Here is a 17,867-nt window from a genome sequence, read left to right on the forward strand (position 1 = left end):
TTATACAGTTTGAGTAAATAGATGATCATCAGACAGCATAGGGCAAGGCGTATACTGTCTCAAGATACTCATATCAATAAGGCTGGCTACACAAAAGTGCTGCTCCATCGTTTAAACAGGAATGACTAGGGGGGCAGGGGTGACTCGTAACTGCTTAGAGTTCAGTTTGTTTAGGATAATGTTTAGCTGGATTTATTATTAAGTCTGGTCAGGAGTTTACTGCTGCTTAGGGTGTACTTATTTGTGTGTGTCGTGGGTTCCTTGTGCTTCAGACCTGGATTTTAAGATTGTGCATGTCTTTTATTGGAAAAAAGCCCTTGTACAAACAGCCCACTATAGAGTGAAATAGCAGCAGTGGTGCACTGAGTGCAGATCAACAAGTTTTTTCCTTCCCTTTTCAGTAAAAAGTTAATTTATTTCAGGTCAAGGCTTTCAATGCCTCTCATAGGTGACATCGCCCTTGGAGAAGACTGGAAGGAGCTTCCAAAGCCAGATGAAGACCCTGGATAGGTGCAGCTTTATGTAGATTATGACAGACAAGCTAGAGAGAGATCTAATCAAATGAAGTGAACAGTGGAACTCATTTACTTTAGAACCTGTAGCAAATCACAGTTCTCTTAGACCTATGACTTTGAGCTATGAACTCCCTTTTGTGGGAGGTTGGCATAATGGTTATGGTGTTTACATTACAAACACAAGGTGCGGGGTTTTATTCTCACATGGTGTAATTGCCTAGGCTTAAAATGGTCCACAAGGCCAGTTAGCCTAGTACTAATCTATGAGCTATAGGTCAGTGGCTCCAGGTGGGTCTGAATTTCAAAAATTGTAGTTTTTTATAGTGGGGGAGGGAAAACGATTATTAGTGTACAAGCAGCAGGTAAAGAAACACTTAATACATCAGTGGAGGACTGTAACAATACAGCAGGTACAAGAACAGGAGAAAAAAGTAGCAAATACAACAAACAGAAAGGTAGTGGAATGCAACTTTAATCAGGCAAATGAAAAACAGAATATACAACTTTTGCAGCAAAACTAGAGTGTAAACAGCTACAGAAGAACAGAAGTATAAATCCTGCAGAAAAAAAATACAGTACTGCCACTATTACAATCCAAACTGCAGTTGAAAACACCAAACCAGGCAGAGATTTAGCAGTAACACCTCTTATGGAAAAAAATGCAGTAATAAATGACTAAATGAAGCAGTAGTTCCCAATTATATCACAACTGCAAATGAAGCTACAAGACTAAGGACCCAGACAGAGTTCAGATATGAACAGTTAACTTGTACAGGTAATTCTACTTATAGAAATAAAAGTGCAGTATAATGTATAAATGATACTCCGATCTTAGAGTAATAAATAATTCTCCCAAGACTGCATCTAAAGCTAAAAGGTCCCAGAACAGAATGCTTTTAATGCAAAATGAGAAAAGTAGAAGAAAATCAGGAAATAAATGTATTAAAATGACGCAACTGTAAGTACAGCTTACAACTACAGATGGGGGGCTGTGCAATCCTCCACTGTCCAGTTTTGGAGGAGGGCTTCCTCCCCACAATCCTGCTAATTAATTATATTAACTTTGAGATGCCAGTAACATGGACTTATTGGGAATGCTGGTCAAAACCATGGGAATGAGGAGTGCAGCCCTGGTTATGTCACAGATGTGCAGCGATTAATTAAATAATTGTATAATTATTTTAACTTGTTCTCTATTGGATTCACCAAATTCAGGCAGATATAAAAGTATTCAGTGCCTGGTGTTTGGTATTCTGATGAAAATTTTTTGTTTTTGTACGAAAGTGCTTAATGTGTAGCCAATAAATTATTTGATGCTTATGTGAACATCTGTTCCTTTCATTTTGGTGCTGTCTAGTTTGTGAACTTTCTACATGGTGTTTGATGTGCAAGGATTGATTAAAAGCCTTGCCACTGGAATTATTGACTTGGGGAGAGGTAAACAGAAGGCATGAAATTACTCATTTTTTCAAGGTAGGAGGGGAGGGATGTATGTTTGGGAATATACCAATGTATTTGTTTTTATTTTCGTAAAACAGAGGTCATCATTTTATATGCCATCTATTTACATTTAAATGAACTTCAGAATCATAACAAGACATTCTCGGTCAGTGTAACTGTTATTAAAAACAATTTGTTTTTTTTATTATTCTTGTGAAAAAAAAAGATGTTAAATTCTTTATAAAATATTACAATAAAATTAACATTCTAGTCTTCATAAATATGTTAGGCCTATACATTTTTAGTAATATACTGCAATTAGTACAAAATAGCACATACTATGGTTTGTAAAGTAAAAGTTCTATGTTTGTGTTCCTGTCAGGCACAGCTCTCTAAGAAGTAAATCAGACAAGGAGACACTTTCATAGATCTAAGACTATTAATATTCTCCTGTGCAAATAAGTAAAATTATTACTGAACTGTTAGGTCAGGTATACATACAGATCCGCAGCAGTATTACAAATATTTTGTTTACAGATTCCTAGCAGACAATTACCCAACCTTCCATAGATAATAGTGTACTGTATGTGAGCCATTTTTTTGGTAATGTATGTGAGGCTTAAAATTAACACTGTGAGGTTTAACGTTTTACAGTATAACTCACCTTACTTTATATGAAATTTAAAAATCAGTGCTGTAACAGAACTTACTGGATGTGCAACTTAAATTTAACAGTGTAACATTACTTGAAATGAAGAAGTCGGGCAATCATTCACTGTGCTGACCACCCTGTTTCTAAAATGTACTTCAGCTGTTGGATAAGCAAGGCATGTCTTTGCAATACTCCTTCATTTGGAAGACATAGGTTACTAGTTCAGTTTCCGCACATTTTGGTTCTCAGAAGTAGAAAGGTCATTGAGCATTGCCTCTGACTGACCACTCTTGGGGATTTAGAAGGTTAATGTATTTTCTGTCATAATATCTTTCCCATCTTAGTATCACATTCCCTGTACTATCATTTCATTTTTATGCCCTTTCATAACTCCACCTTACATCTGAATCCTTTCATACTATAACACGACACTACACTTGTAAAGCATCAATTTTCACTGTGTTTTTCAAGTTCTGTTTTACTTTAATCCTCCTTTTCTTGCTGCTATGTATTACTTCCCCTTCCATCTGTCATAGGATGTACTGTACCTCTTGTTATTTTCCAACTTTCCCTGCACCATCTGTTCTACTTAACTTTTCTTAAACTTGTAGTTAATCAGTGACAATAATGCGTTACTCAATATTATAGTAATCTTTTGATTTTCTTGTGTGTGTGTGTGTGTGTGTGTGTGTGTGTGTGTGTGTGTGTGTGTGTGTGTGTGTGTGTTAAACATTAAGCTATTTTATAAAACGTGCTAATTTCTTCTGTTCCATTTTGATTTCACTACCAATTACTGTTCTTTTTTTTCTTATTGTAAATGTCTGTACTGCCTTTCCAGCTTGGGTCATTCTGTAAAAGGGTCTTTGGACCACTGTGCTTACCCAATTAACAAATAAGGACAAAAATAGTATGATTATAGACCAAGTGGTTATACAGAACAAAGTACAGGTGTCACACTAAAATCATTTAATGATCACAGAGCAAACCATGTTAAAATGTGACATAGAAATGTAAAACATCAGTTGGTCAGCAGCAATCACATATCCAAACTCTATTTTCAGAGCAGTGAGTAGAGTGCAAAATATCAGAGGACTATTAATTGTGTGAGACAGCAAGACTCAGTGAAGCAATAAAAGTTAAGTATTCAAAAAGTATTTTAATCCTACTTAAAATAGGAAACATAAGTATAACTTTTGAAAATGAAATAATAAAAATTAAGTATTCAGAAAGTATTGTAGTCCTACTTAGTGGGGAGTATAAGTATAACATGTGAAAATGAAATAATCTAATCCTACTGAAATATTAGCAAATCATAAAGTCTGCATTATCTTCTGATTTCCCCCTCCCACACACACTTACCATTTTAGAGCATTTTAACAGATATTGCAAAAAAATACTAACAGTGTACAGAGTATTTTTCCTTTGGATTTTATAGTACTGTTATTCCTGCACAGGTACAAAGTATTTTTAGTTAAAATGCTTGGCAGTTCTGGTAGAATAACTTATGCAAAAGTATCAGATACTAAACATTACACATTCATAGGAGCAACTGAGAGGTTTCCCCTGTCCATATACATTTCATTCTATATCCATTTTTCTCTAAGCAAAATTTTCATGGAGGAATTTTTTCTCATGGATAAAAACTTTGAAGATCCAATTCTTAGCCCATGTTCTACCTAGATGAGAAATATGATTTTTTTTCTAACCATCAGTAAACCACTTAGGCATCATAATTTGTCACTTTTCAACATTTGAGAAAATGCCCAGTAATACATGTATAGTAATGCAGGTGTTGCACATTTACCAATGAGAAGTTATTACTGATAAATACCTTGAGAGTCCTGCTCAACTCACTCTCCTCTCTGTTTCTAGACTTTCTTATTTATATGTTTTTCTTAAATTATGTGGTAAAAAACCTATAGATACTGGATTACTAAGGAGACTTACACATGTAGTATTTTCATATGCCATGCAAATATTTATCATAGTCTGATTACCTTATACTTCAAAGATGTTTCATTCTCACTTCATTATATTTCAGTACAGTGTATGTTGTTATACCATTAGTTAGGAATGTATGCTGCAGGATTCAAAAAGGCCTAGGGAGATAGATTCATAAAGGGTTCCATGATGCAAAAGCTTTATCTCTGAAGGTTTCTGCATTGTGCAAAACCTCTATGATTCTTACACTGATCTCCTGCTATGGTTTTCCCTTAACTGAACTTAGCATGGAGATTGGTCTTGCAAGTGGACATGCATTCTAATCAAGCATTCCTGGGGAGGACCAAATGAGAATTAATCATGTACTCTCCCTCAGAAATGTTCATAGCCTACAGTTTGCTCTACAAAGTGATTTTACTCCAGGAGAAAAAGTGAGCATCATCAAAAGATGGCTATTACCTATTCAGTATGAGGGGAATTCATGATGTGCATATGGGGTGTGTCACTCTACATGTGTGTATGTGTGGGCATCTTTGTATGGTCACGAATGAGGCTGAATGTGTGTGTGTGTCTGTCCGTCTGCATAGGTGGTTATAGTACTAATTAATGGTAGGGGGTCATGAGTCTGTGTGTATACACATGCATGGTTGTCTGCATGATCACAGTATGGTAGGTAGAGGATGACCAAGACTGGATGTCTGTATATGTGTCTGCTTGTGTGGTCACTGTAAACTGTATAGGAGATCTAAAGTTTTATGTGTATTTCTGTTGGTGTGTGCATGCAGATGTATTTGTGAGAGTTTTCACAAGTCTGAGTGAGTGTGGTAGGGCTTGTTTGTGGATGAGTGGAAGTGGGTGGGAATATCTGGGAGTGTGTGTGTGTACATAGGGTCATATGATTTATAAAGCAATTGAGCCATGACGCCATTTCTACCTTGCCAGTAACCCACCTTTGGGCCTTGCCTCTCTTTTCAAGTAGGGTCAGACTGTCATACCAGGTCGAATTTTATGAATACCCCTCCAGTTGTCCAGCTGCTAGAGTGTTACACTGTTTAACTTGAAGAAGAAGTTTGTTCCAGAGAAGAGTAGTGCTGCATTACAAATCTAGCCCTTCAACTTGCCTTATTCATTTGAGTAAATTTAGATCTGTGGCCCCAGTCTTAGGTGGCCAGTTTGTTTTATGGAAGTACAAAAGTTCTTGCACAACTGCAGCCCTTACAGCACTGTAAGCAAGGCACAGATTGCCCCTGATGAGTCCGTATATTAATGAATACAAAGATAAAACCTCCATCCTGTCTCAGTAGCCCAGGTCTTTTAAGTCTATGATATTTTCTGCTACATACCTCTGGTGTTTTTCATATTGCTTGATATGCTTAGTAAGCTAAATCACAGAGGGGGCATTATACTTTTTTCTGGGTCTAATCTTTAAGTACAATGACGTACAAACTTCTGATGTAGAATTATTACCTTTTGGTATGAGCTGCACAAGGAAAGAGTTTCCTACCCATCATTACAATGTTATGGTCAGACCTGAGGATGCTATCCAACCAAGTATCAAGGTCTCTTACTACTTTTTTATTTAGAAGTAGTGCATTATCTATCCTTTAGCCTAGAGCTAAGAGGTACGAAATTACACTTTTGATCATTCTGTTTGAGCCCATTATTTGTACACCAGTTATTGACAAATGAAAGCTACTGTTGGAGTACATTGTATGTCAGACAGGGAACTGACGATGACTCACAGCTATCAATCTTCCACAGACTTTGTTAACCAAAGATCCTCATTTGATAAATTGAGTTATTAGAAGTAGATATCAAATAACTGAGGCCCCAGCACAGGTTCCTGAGGAACTTCCATGGTTACTTTCATGCACCCAGTAAATGCGTGTGCATATGTGTGAGGTTAGATGGGTGCTTTTCCTGTTGTGATGCATAGCCTACTAGGGAGAACAGTAGTACCTCTAGGTGTGGGATGGCAGTGTTCAGTTCAAAGATATTGTACTGAGCTGCTAATGAGTTCTTTCTCATTACACCTATACCATGTCTCTGAACTGGAATTTTTTAAGTGGCCAACCCACATTAGGCAATTACTACAAGTGGAGAAAAAAATCTCTTCATCCCGGAGATAGTTTGTAATTTTTTTTTTTTAATGAATGCCTCATTTTTCTTCCCCATGCAGGCATAGATCAGTGGTCAGAATCGGATGAAGGCAACATTTTGAGTTGATGAAAGTACTAAATCTGTGACTTTACAATAAATACTACTTTTACTTAATTATCTGGTTAACTTTTTGTGGAATCCTAGTGTTCTGGATCAGCGTGTTTGGATATACTTGTTTTGGGTTGTTCTCCTATGGAAGTTGTGAAGGTGGGAGGCTGGCATAATGGTTAAGGTGTTTAATTTATAGATACAAGGTGCAGGGTTTGGTTCTCACATGGGGTAACTGGCTAGAATTAAAATGCTCCTTAACAGCAGTTAGCCTAGTATTAATTTATGAATCTCTTATGAATCCTGCCTGTAAGATAAAAATAATGCTTAGAAAACTCTCATAGCTGAATGAATAAACTCATAATGTACTTTAATAACAAAATGCTTTTTTCATTATGTGTTGGCTAACTCTGCAAAATTACACTTCAAAAAGTGTTTAACATTCTGACAACTGTTAAACTGGTCTGATAGCAAGATTGCTTAAGGTAATTTCTTTTTATCTGATAAAGCCAGATCTGACATCCTTTGTGGGCCCTGCATATGTATCTTAATAAAAGGTCAAGAAATAACTGATGGCTTGTATTTTGAAGTTAATTGTATAACTCCCTATAGGTTATTTTCTCTTGTGTTGTTTGTATTAATAATTAAGTCTCTATTCAAATTATACATTCTTTCTCTTTAGCATTTGTCACATCTTGTAGGGAAAAAAATGTATCCAAAGATCAAGTGTACCACCATAAGATATGTGGTATAAGCCAATCTTTAGATAGAAAAAATATGCAATTAGCTTGATCTAACAGACCCTAACCATTGTTGGACACAAACTAAACAGTGTAGTTACAAATATATGACAAATACAATGACAGCTTCTTTCATGAATAGTTACACTTGAAGACAGACTCCATGTCTGAATGACATATGAAAGTGCTGCAGTTGTTGATGTACTAAGCAAGTTCATTTTGCCGCTAAGATTTCTGTAATGACAAATAAGTTACAACTCATCTTGAGCATGAATAGACTGAAGGTATAACTGCATATTCTGTGTTTTGTATGACTGGGAAGTGAAACGTGCATGGAATGTTCATTTACCCAATGCCATGGGTAAAAGACAAAATCCAGTAATTGTAATTTGCTTTGGGGTAGTGTCTTCTTCAGGTGTATATATGCTAAAATTGGAATGATACACAGTTGAGAAGTATTGCTCCTTTGCAAGTGTGACGTGCAAATTCATGAAGCATTCCATATTATCTCTGTTAGAGAGAGAGGAAGCTTGCAAATATTCAGTCACTCATGCCTGATTTTATACATCCCCACATAACATATGGGACTGATACTTTTCTAATATTTCTAGGAAGCATGGCTACCCTTAAAACGTCCCTTTGAGGTCATTAGCCTAATATTTTTTTAAGATAGTCACTCAGCATGATGAATTTACATTTCATCCCAACAAATGAAACAAAACAAACCAAGACTAAGCTGCCAAAAAATGCATGGTGTTCGACACTTTCTATACCAAATCAGTAAATGTCGACTCAACTATACTGCAGTAAATAATACAGAGCATTTAAGTTAGTGCAGAGCAGATGACTCCCACTACCATTATCTGATATAGGGTACTTAGCAGTGCAGACTGTCAGCTTCATATGCATGGTACTAGATGTAAAGTACTTAACTCGCTACAAAGCTGATGATTCAGTGAGACTGAGACAATCGTGTATGAATCAAGAAAACTTCACAAGGAACAAAGACACTGTGAGGCCAGAACTGCAAGCTGAGAATACTAAAGAGACAAGATTGCTCATGATTACAGAGAATGTTGAGTCTGAAGGACAAAGCAAAGTTACTGCAATAACCAAAAATCATTCTATCTGGAAGATTCAAAAAAAATCTGCTGGAAGTGTATCTCTTCGGTGAACAATGTCTTGAAATAAAAGGTAAAATACTTTCACCCATTTTGTGCAATAAAAGAAAACTAAAACTGAATCCTTGAATGAGACACATGAAGGGCATTGGGTCTGTTGCATTTTGAAGAATTAAAGAGCATGAATGAACTCAAAGTATATGAACTCAGCAGAGATACAGTACAGATTAAACTGTAAAAGAATGAAAAAAAAAGTTGTCTTGCAAGATCATAAAGCTGCCATTGTATTTATTTATTGTCTTTGTTTACTGGGAAAGTCCAACTTGGTAATATTTATTTTCAACTGAGGGTGAGGCCTCAGGAGAAAAGCTCCATTTGCTTACATTCCATTATACTAAGCTCCAGATAAGCACAGGATAGTTAAATTTCTATTTACATTTGTACAAATAAAGTAGTTACATTTATACTTTCTAATATTTTATTTATTTATTTAACATTTGTTGACGGGGAAAGTCCGACTAGGATAGAGCCTACTTTCAGCAGAGGCATGGGGAGAAATACTCCAGACGTATGTCTTTGGAATGTGGAAGGAAACTGGAGTACCCAGAGGAAACCCACGCTTATGCAGGGAGGACATGCAGACTCTGCACAGACTCTGCAAAGAAGGTACCCCAGCCAAAATTGGAACCAGAGATCCTATTGCTGTGAAGCTGCAATGTTAACCACTGCACCACTGTGCTTTTACAAAGCCTCACCCTGGTGATGCGCATGTACAGGATGAGTATTGATTAAGATGTTGTTTAAGCAGTGGCTTGAAACTATTAAGTTTGTCTGAGAGTTTTATTTGTATGGGGATACTATTCCAGAGTTTAGCAATGTATTGGGAGTAGAGCGAGTCTCCTGCAACATTATTTGACTTATTTGTGCATAGTAAGAATGTGTTACTATAACAGAAGTCACTTGCTGGGCAGTAGAGCAGTAATATGTTTGGTAGTGCAGAACATATTTCTAGATGAATCACTTTGTGTGCTGTAGTTAGTTGGAAATATGTTACGTAATTGTGTAGCTCAAGCCAGTTTAATTGCTTTAAGCTATGACAATGGTGGGACCTCTGTGGGAGATTGGTGGCAAATTTAGTGATTTTACTGTAGCAGGAGGCAAATTCCCTTCTTTGAGTATTTAGGTTTGTTAGGATAGGAGCAGTGTATAAGAGTGGACAGTAAGAAGGTGGTGTCTAGAATTTTTCTTGCAGTATCTGTAAGAAATCCATTAATCCTATAAAAGGAGCCTAGTTTCTGTTGTGTAGATTTAATGGTGTGTAGTATATGCTGGTCGTATTTTAGATTGTCATCTGTGATAACACCTAGAAGTTTACTGTGAGTTACAGTTTCAATGATAGTATCATTTGCTGACTTTATGGTAAAAAGTTTTGATTTTTGGCAACTGCTTGAGGTAAAAGCATAAACTTAGCTTCTTGCGGCTGATTAGGAGGTTTGATTCTTTGAGCCAGGTTTATACAGAAGAAAGAAATTTTTGGTAATATCTTCGAGCTTATATATTTTTGAGGCAGCACATATTAATGTTGAGTCATCTGCATACTGAAATAAGTTAGCATGGTGAGTCGAGGTATGGAGATTATTAATAAATATAGTAGATAGGAAAAGACCCAGGATAGAGTACTGAGGGACACCTGCAGTAACTGGTCAAAAGGATGAGTAAGTGTGTTGCCATTTAATAGCTTGTTGCCTTCCATATAGGTAACTAAGAAACCACAAGAAGAAATATTGTGAAAGTCCTATTGAGGAGAGTTGAATGAGCAATTGCTGGTGAGAGAGACTATCAAATGCATTTGACAAGTCTAGTAACATAGTAGAGCAGTATTGGTGCTGTGCTAGGGCCTAAAGCCAGGCTGTGTTTCAGAGAGCAGGTTGTCTGAGGTTAGTTATTGCATCAGCTGCATATGGATGCATTTCTCTAATATTTTAGAGAGGGGGAGAGAATATCATATTGGACTGTAGTTAAACTCTGTAGATTTCTTTGTGCAGTGGCATGATATAGGATTTTTTCACAGTAATATGATGTGTCTTTCTGCTATTGGACTTATTAATTAGTATGGACACAGGGAACTTTTTTTTTTATTTTGAACTAAGACTAAAGCTAACATACAAGAAAAGGAACAATGAATGATCAGGTGGTACAGGTACAAAATTATAGTTAGAAAACAAAACAAAAAACATGGTTGATATTCTTAAAAAATGCCATGAAGGATACAGAACAAAAAAAAACAAAACAAAACTATCATTCCTGAAAAGTATGGATACTGAACAGAAGATACTAAACACAGAAAATGAACTGTGTATGTGAAAATAATGAAGACATGTCCAGGAAGCAATGAATGTATTAAGGGAATAGGTTTTATTTTTATTCTAAATGCCAAAAGTGCTGCAGAACTGCACAATAATATGGAATATGATGTTACTGACCAAGAAAGCAATGCATTGCTTCTCATTCTAAACTTCTGATGCGCTTAAATAGTGCACAACATGTGGTAAGTGGCAAGAAAGGAGATGAAAATCTGTGGGTTAACAGTGTTATCCAGTCACCCATGACTTTGATGAAAGACTGAATACTGAAGTCAGATGCAAGTTGTAAAGTAATTAAAGTAATATATACAGTGATAAAGGAGAGGCTGCATTATCAGGGTGGACAGAATTGACAAGTAAAGGATACAGCAAAAACAGAAAATTATTTTGCATTAGAATGACCCCTGTAATGGAATGTGTGACAAGAGCCATGAGAAAAGCAAAGGTAGGGGAAGTAACTGCTGTGAACCTGCTCAAAAGATGGGCTCACTTTCATTAATAACCCGTAATAACACACTGTCTTGAACCACAAAAAAGTAAAGGCGCAATTCTCCAGTAACAATAAAGGCTTTCCTCTTGTTGGTAGTGGAACTGCAATGATTAAAACAAAGTCCACCAGATCAGTATACAGTATACGAACCCCGATTTATTAATAAAAATAATAAAAATACAAAAGATTAAGCGCTTTCATCTCCTCAGTGGAGACTTCATCAGAATCTGTTATAACATGAAAATCCTCTGCTTATATAACTCCTACTAGTTCGTTAATTAGTAAATTAATTAATTAATTGATCCTAAATTCCTATAGGCTGGCCATTGAATGTTACAAATGAATGTTAATATAGTTCATAGACAGATCACCAAAATACTTATAAAGAAACAAAAAAAATACACCGTAAATACTCATAAATACTTAGTAAAAGCTTAAACACATTCAGAAGTAAATCAATATCTATCCAATGTATTTAAAACATCACAAAAAAATCAAATAAATATTAATTAAAATGTGTAGAAAATGTATAAAATGTATAAAAAAAAATGTTAAAATCAAATACCCTACTGTCAAGCAAGGTATTAGAAGGATCAGTGTATGTTATAATTTTGTACCTAAAATTGATTTCAATTTATACTGCATACCAAAAATTAATATATACATTTTTTAAAAAATAAATATATACATTTTTTAAAAATTCATAAATAAGGTATAACCATCAGACTCCAACAGTGATACTCTAATGGTGCCTCTTTGGGTCGTCAGCTAAAATTTTGAGGGCTGGGTAGATGGATATATGGTCATTTAAAACATAGAATCCAACCTTAACTACCACACCATCTCTCTGAATTCAAGTTTAGTCTCCCAGTCCCCACCTCTCTCTTGTTTGGCGACCTCTTCCAAAACCCAGAATTTAAAATCAGCTTCTCTACATGTACGGGTGTGTCTAAATAAGGCATTATTGTCATTCTTCCTAATAATATCCCTATTGTGTTCATAAATACCTGCCCTTAAATTACGTTCAGTCTTCCCAATGTAGTGCTTCCAACATTTCTTACAAAAGCATAAATATACTACACCTTTGGTATAACAACTAAAATATTTGTATCCTGTCAACCTCACATTAATACTTGGAAGTTCAAGCTCTTTAGCATCAGCCATAAAGGAACATTGTGCACACCTACCACATTTAAAAGTGCCATATTTGTTGCATGTTGCGCCTCTCCCATCTGTTGTATTTTTTTTCTCTTTTCAAATATGTTTTTCAAATTCCTGTTTTTCCTAAAAGTATTTCTAAGTGGTTGCTGGAAGATATCAATTTTTGTAGGCATTTTATTGAACATACCCCATACATCATTGATGCATTTTTTAATCCATCCTACTCCACTAAAGTGTGTCAAAATCAAATAAGGCAATTTCTCTTCATTATCTTTATCAATACTAACCCTATTTTACACCTCAATACAAACTGTATTAGTAAGTAAAGGTTTGTATAATGTTTCCCTATTGTCTAGTATCATTTTCTTATTAGACACGATCATATGATCAGGGTATCCTCTTTCCTTAAACATATTTTGCAGTATATTCATTTCTTCAATAAGATCTATTGTGTCCGTAGTCATTCTAGCTACTCTAATCATTTGACCTTTTATTATGTTCTTTTTGGAGTGGTAGGGATGGTCACTCATATAGTGTAGGTAAGAGTTGGAAAAACACTCCTTCCTATAAATTCTGAATTTTAATTTTTTATTTTCCCGGTCTTTTGTAAGTTTAACATCCAGAAAATGTGTTTCCTCAATACCCATGTCATAGGTAAATTCCAAAAATTCCATACTCTGGTTAATATACGTAATAAATTCCTTTATTGCCATCTCTGGTCCATCCCATAGAATAAAAATATCATCCAGAAATCTATAGTACCCTATAATATACTGATCAAAGATAGAATTAAAGATAAAATGTTTTTCCCAAAACAGCATAATAATGTTAGCGTAAGTAGGGGCACAGGCTGATCCCATAGCCACCCCATCAGTTTGATGGTATAAATCACCCTGGAAGTAAATGTAATTATATTTTAATACAAGCTCCATATTTTCCAATACCAGCTTGAAATCATCTGGAGATAGCATTTTCATCTCAACTAGCATTTGTTCAAAACAATCCAGTCCTGTTTGGTGTAGAATCACTGAAAATAAATCTTTAACATCAATTGTCAAAAAAATTAAATCATCCCTATATTCTTTGGAACCTATCTTAGAAAGGAAGTCCCATGAATCTATTAAAATATGTGGGAAACTTTTGTTAAATTTTTTTTAATTTAATGTCAACAAATATTGCTAATGGTTGAGTCTTTGAACCCTGTGGTGACACAATAGGTCTTAAGAGGGGATTTTCTTTATCCTTATGCACCTTTGGTATACCAAATATAGCCTGAATGACTATTCACAATTTCATCTACTTGCTGTTTGTGTGTGTGGTTATACACCTCCTGGTAACTTCCATGCTTACTAAACTCTGTATCCCTCCCCTTGTAAGCACTGCCCTCTCCCTCTTGGTATCTCCTTCTAAAGTTGCTATTACCACAGAAATATGCTTTCCCATTCTGATAGTCATATAGATCCCTATCTAATTTTCGTGTCTTCCTGTGATGACTCTTTAAAATCACATTGTCAACATCATGCATAGTTTTAAAATACATATTCTTATATTCATCTACAGCAAATAAAAGATCAGCATTAATTTCCTCATTCAATCTAGCTATAGTAATTTTACATTCAAGCATAACTTCTTCATTGTTCTTTATCATTGCTTTAAGTATGGCCAGCCCACAATCATTTAAAATATTCACAATTGTTTTAAAAAACTCTGAATCAGAAACAGTATTATTCGGGAACTTATTAATTCTTAGCCCCTTAGGAACTATTTTATTATCTACACATTTCTTCAGGTACCAATTGTCCAATGCCAAGTTTTTAAATCTAGTTAAATATTGTTTCAAAGTTTTACATTTGTCCTTATACCCCATGTTTTGGGTTCGCGTCTGCTCCTCTCTCAGTTTAAAATTCCCAAAAGAATTTTCAAGCCATTTATTTAAATCCACATAAGGATATTGTCGCCCAGCGTTCTCCTTCTGCCTGGTTTCTTCTTCATTACCTCTCTGACCATTCGCACCATCAAAACACTCGTGATTAGAACGGAAGTATTCACCGTTCTTCCCAGTGCCACCAAGATTATTGCCACCCATAGGTGTATCATTAATACGTTCCCCTGAAGGTCTGGGTGAACTTTGTGCACAGGGAATGTCATTAGACAATTCAGTACCATTGTTGTTAGTTTGCGAAAAACTTTGGATCAGTTTTATCAGTTCGCTAAGTAAAGTACTGTTATCCATTTTACAGGGAATCCTCAGTACCGGAAAAGGCACCAATCCACAACAACTGGTAACCTGAAATAACACACTGTCTTGAACCACAAAAAAGTAAAGGCGCAATTCTCCAGTAACAATAAAGGCTTTCCTCTTGTTGGTAGTGGAACCACAATGATTAAAACAAAGTCCACCAGATCAGTATACAGTATACGAACCCAGATTTATTAATAAAAATACAAAAGATTAAGCGCTTTCATCTCCTCAGTGGAGACTTCTTCAGAATCTGTTATAACATGAAAATCCTCTGCTTATATTAGAGGAAAGCCTTTATTGTTACTGGAGAATTGCACCTTTACTTTTGGCTGGCATTAACAAAGCTGCAGCTTTTGGACTGAAACACTGCAGGTACTTGTTTATACTAATGGAAGTGTGTGTGTGCATGTGTGTAATGCCCCAGTAGCTAGAAAGAAGTCAGAAAATATACCTGGTGGCTAGACTCAAACCCTGTATCTTGGGAGTAGGTAGCAAGAGCTTGAATTCCCTACCCACCACCACTTATGAAATTTTTGTCCCATGTTTTTGCTCTGTTTCTCATAAAATCTGCGTTTTTCCTGTATTTTTATTTCACTAAATAATGGCAGGCATTTGAATTTCAGACTTCATATTCTTCAGAAAGTACATGGTAACACAAAGCCTTTTATTCTAGCAATTTTCTATTTATAAGATCAGTATTTGAAATTTGTCCTTATTTTTGGGGCTGTATTCTCCCATTATTGACTTTGTCCAGGTTTTTTGTGCTAACTGGTCGAGAGGTATGGTGAGAACTGAATTCACTGAATATGTTTGGTGGCTGTATTTCTCCATTATTTGCTTTGTCTAGATGTTTTGTGCTAAGACATTGAGAGCTATGGTGAGAACTGAATTCACTAAATGATAGCATTTAAGTTTCAGTCCACCCATCTTTCAAGAAACAGCTAATTTGTCATAGTGGTATGTTACTCTGACAGGGTACTGGGTTCAAGTCTTGGCAGTGAAATGCATGGTGGTAACACAGCATTTTATTCTAGCAATTTTCCAAGATTATGCAAGCAATGTTTAAAATGTGTCCCTAGTTTTTGGTCTTTTGCCCCCCCCCAATAAATTTTGGCTTTTTCCAGATTTCTTGTGCTTCAAAGTTAAGAGATACAGCTGTGTCAAGTGCATTTTACAAGGAGTTGAGACTGGAGAAGTTTAGTGCTGCTTGTGCTGCTTATGCTTTGTCTGCTTGTGTTGTTAATAGCACGGCAGGTAGTGTACTTGCTTTTGATGCAGAAGACTGAGAGTTCTACTCCCACAGTATATAGATGCATTACTGATACAGTACTGTGCTGTACTTTTAAAGGGGTGGATGCTGCAGTCCTGAGAATGTTCTCTTTGGTGGAGATACCTTTTAATGATGAACCTGTTATCTGTTTGCCATCCATTCCCTATTGCAATATTACTAGCTTATCATTTTTTAATGCAGCATAGGCAATTTATTCCTCAAGAGCAACATATACTTTATTTGTAGATCAAACAATGACATATAAAGTTGTGTGATATCAGCAACCTCTCCATTAGTTACAGATCTCTTTAATGTGAAATTATTTAGATGACTTTTACTTCTGCAGAAATTGTGTATATTTACTGATACTGTTGGATTGTAGAAGTTTGAGTCAACTTTTATGATGGCAATGTTCTGATTTGGGCAGTTTTGTCACTATTGGTGCATGCATTTTGTTTCATTGTTTACTGGAAAAATGTTCAATAAATTTAAAATGCCCTCAAACAACTGTAATGTATTATACAAGGAATATAATTTAATACAGTCAGGAAGGTGCATCAAAGAACAAATGTTTGTTTCCTGTGAAGGGGCCTATGATTTGAAAACAGCCTTAAGTTAATCTTTATCTGCCACTGGCCCAATGTATTTTCTTTGAATGTGGGTTTCGATGCTGGTTCAATGAATGTGGGTTTCAAGGGCAGAGAAGTTTTAATGCTAAGTCCATTTTCATTGTGAAACTGCATTGCTTTTTTAGCAGATGTCTAGTAGTGTTTGTGCTCTAAAATGTAAAATAAAACTTTTAAATGAAATCCAAATCATTGTAGAAGTAAAGCAGTATGCACATTACAGTGTTTATGGTAAATGGGGCAAAATAGCCAAGTAATGAGACCTTAGAATAGCTGCAGTAGTAAGCCCCATTTGACCATAATTTTGTGAGGGGGAAGGGTGGCCCCAGCTTAACTATACTTCTCAACTCTCCAGATTTTTGCAGAATGAATAGATTTTTGCTTCTTATTTTTTGTTTTTTCCTCCTAACATTTGTGGTTTTCTGGCAAATCATTTAGGAATGAAGTCACTTAATAATGACAGACATTGACTTTCAGACTTCATACCTTTCAGAAAAATGCATGCTAGAGCAAGACCTGCTATTTTGTCAACTGTCTAAATTTATACAAGAGCAATGTTTAGTACTGTTTGTATGTTCCCCCAATATATTTGACCTTGGCCAGATTTCTTGTGTTAAGAGGTTGAGAGGTACGTGTAAATAAATCACTATAGAATTAGGTATATCCAGACCTCTCAACTCTCCCAGATTTTGGCTCAGAATGTTGCTCTCCCCCTAAAAATCCCTCCACAAAATGGCAAATTTGGAAAAAGACGTGGAGGGTTTACAATTAATAAATAATTGTAAGGATCAGAGTAATAGATTACTTTAAATTTCATGTAGATGTAGATTCTCTTATTTTGTCAGCTGCTCAAGTTAACAGTACTAATATTAAAAAGTGTCCCTTCTTTGACAGGTTCCCAGCTGTATTGTGTGGCCATTTTATATTTTTGTATCACAGTTTTGGTCTGTTTTCCATAAAATTGTGGTTTTCTTTCAAATTTGTGGCAAATCATTAAAGACTGAAGTTATAAATAAATGACAGACATTTGAGTTTCAGATGTCATACCCTACAGAAAATTCATACTAATGCATGACCTACTATGTTATTATCTTTCTA

At 35.6% G+C, this 17,867-nt stretch overlaps 1 non-coding gene across 1 annotated transcript; it reads left to right on the forward strand.

The window, feature by feature from the left end:
• The first annotated feature begins 7,900 nt into the window (after window positions 1–7,900).
• LOC122790180 lies at window positions 7,901–8,005 on the forward strand. Its single transcript, XR_006362944.1, has one exon. It is a non-coding gene; the product is annotated as a U6 spliceosomal RNA (small nuclear RNA).
• The last annotated feature ends 9,862 nt before the right edge of the window (window positions 8,006–17,867 follow it).

The sequence above is a fragment of the Protopterus annectens genome, chromosome 15.part0, assembly GCF_019279795.1.
Source record: "Protopterus annectens isolate FY-2018-M chromosome 15.part0, PAN1.0, whole genome shotgun sequence".
Lineage (NCBI taxonomy): Eukaryota > Metazoa > Chordata > Ceratodontiformes > Protopteridae > Protopterus > Protopterus annectens.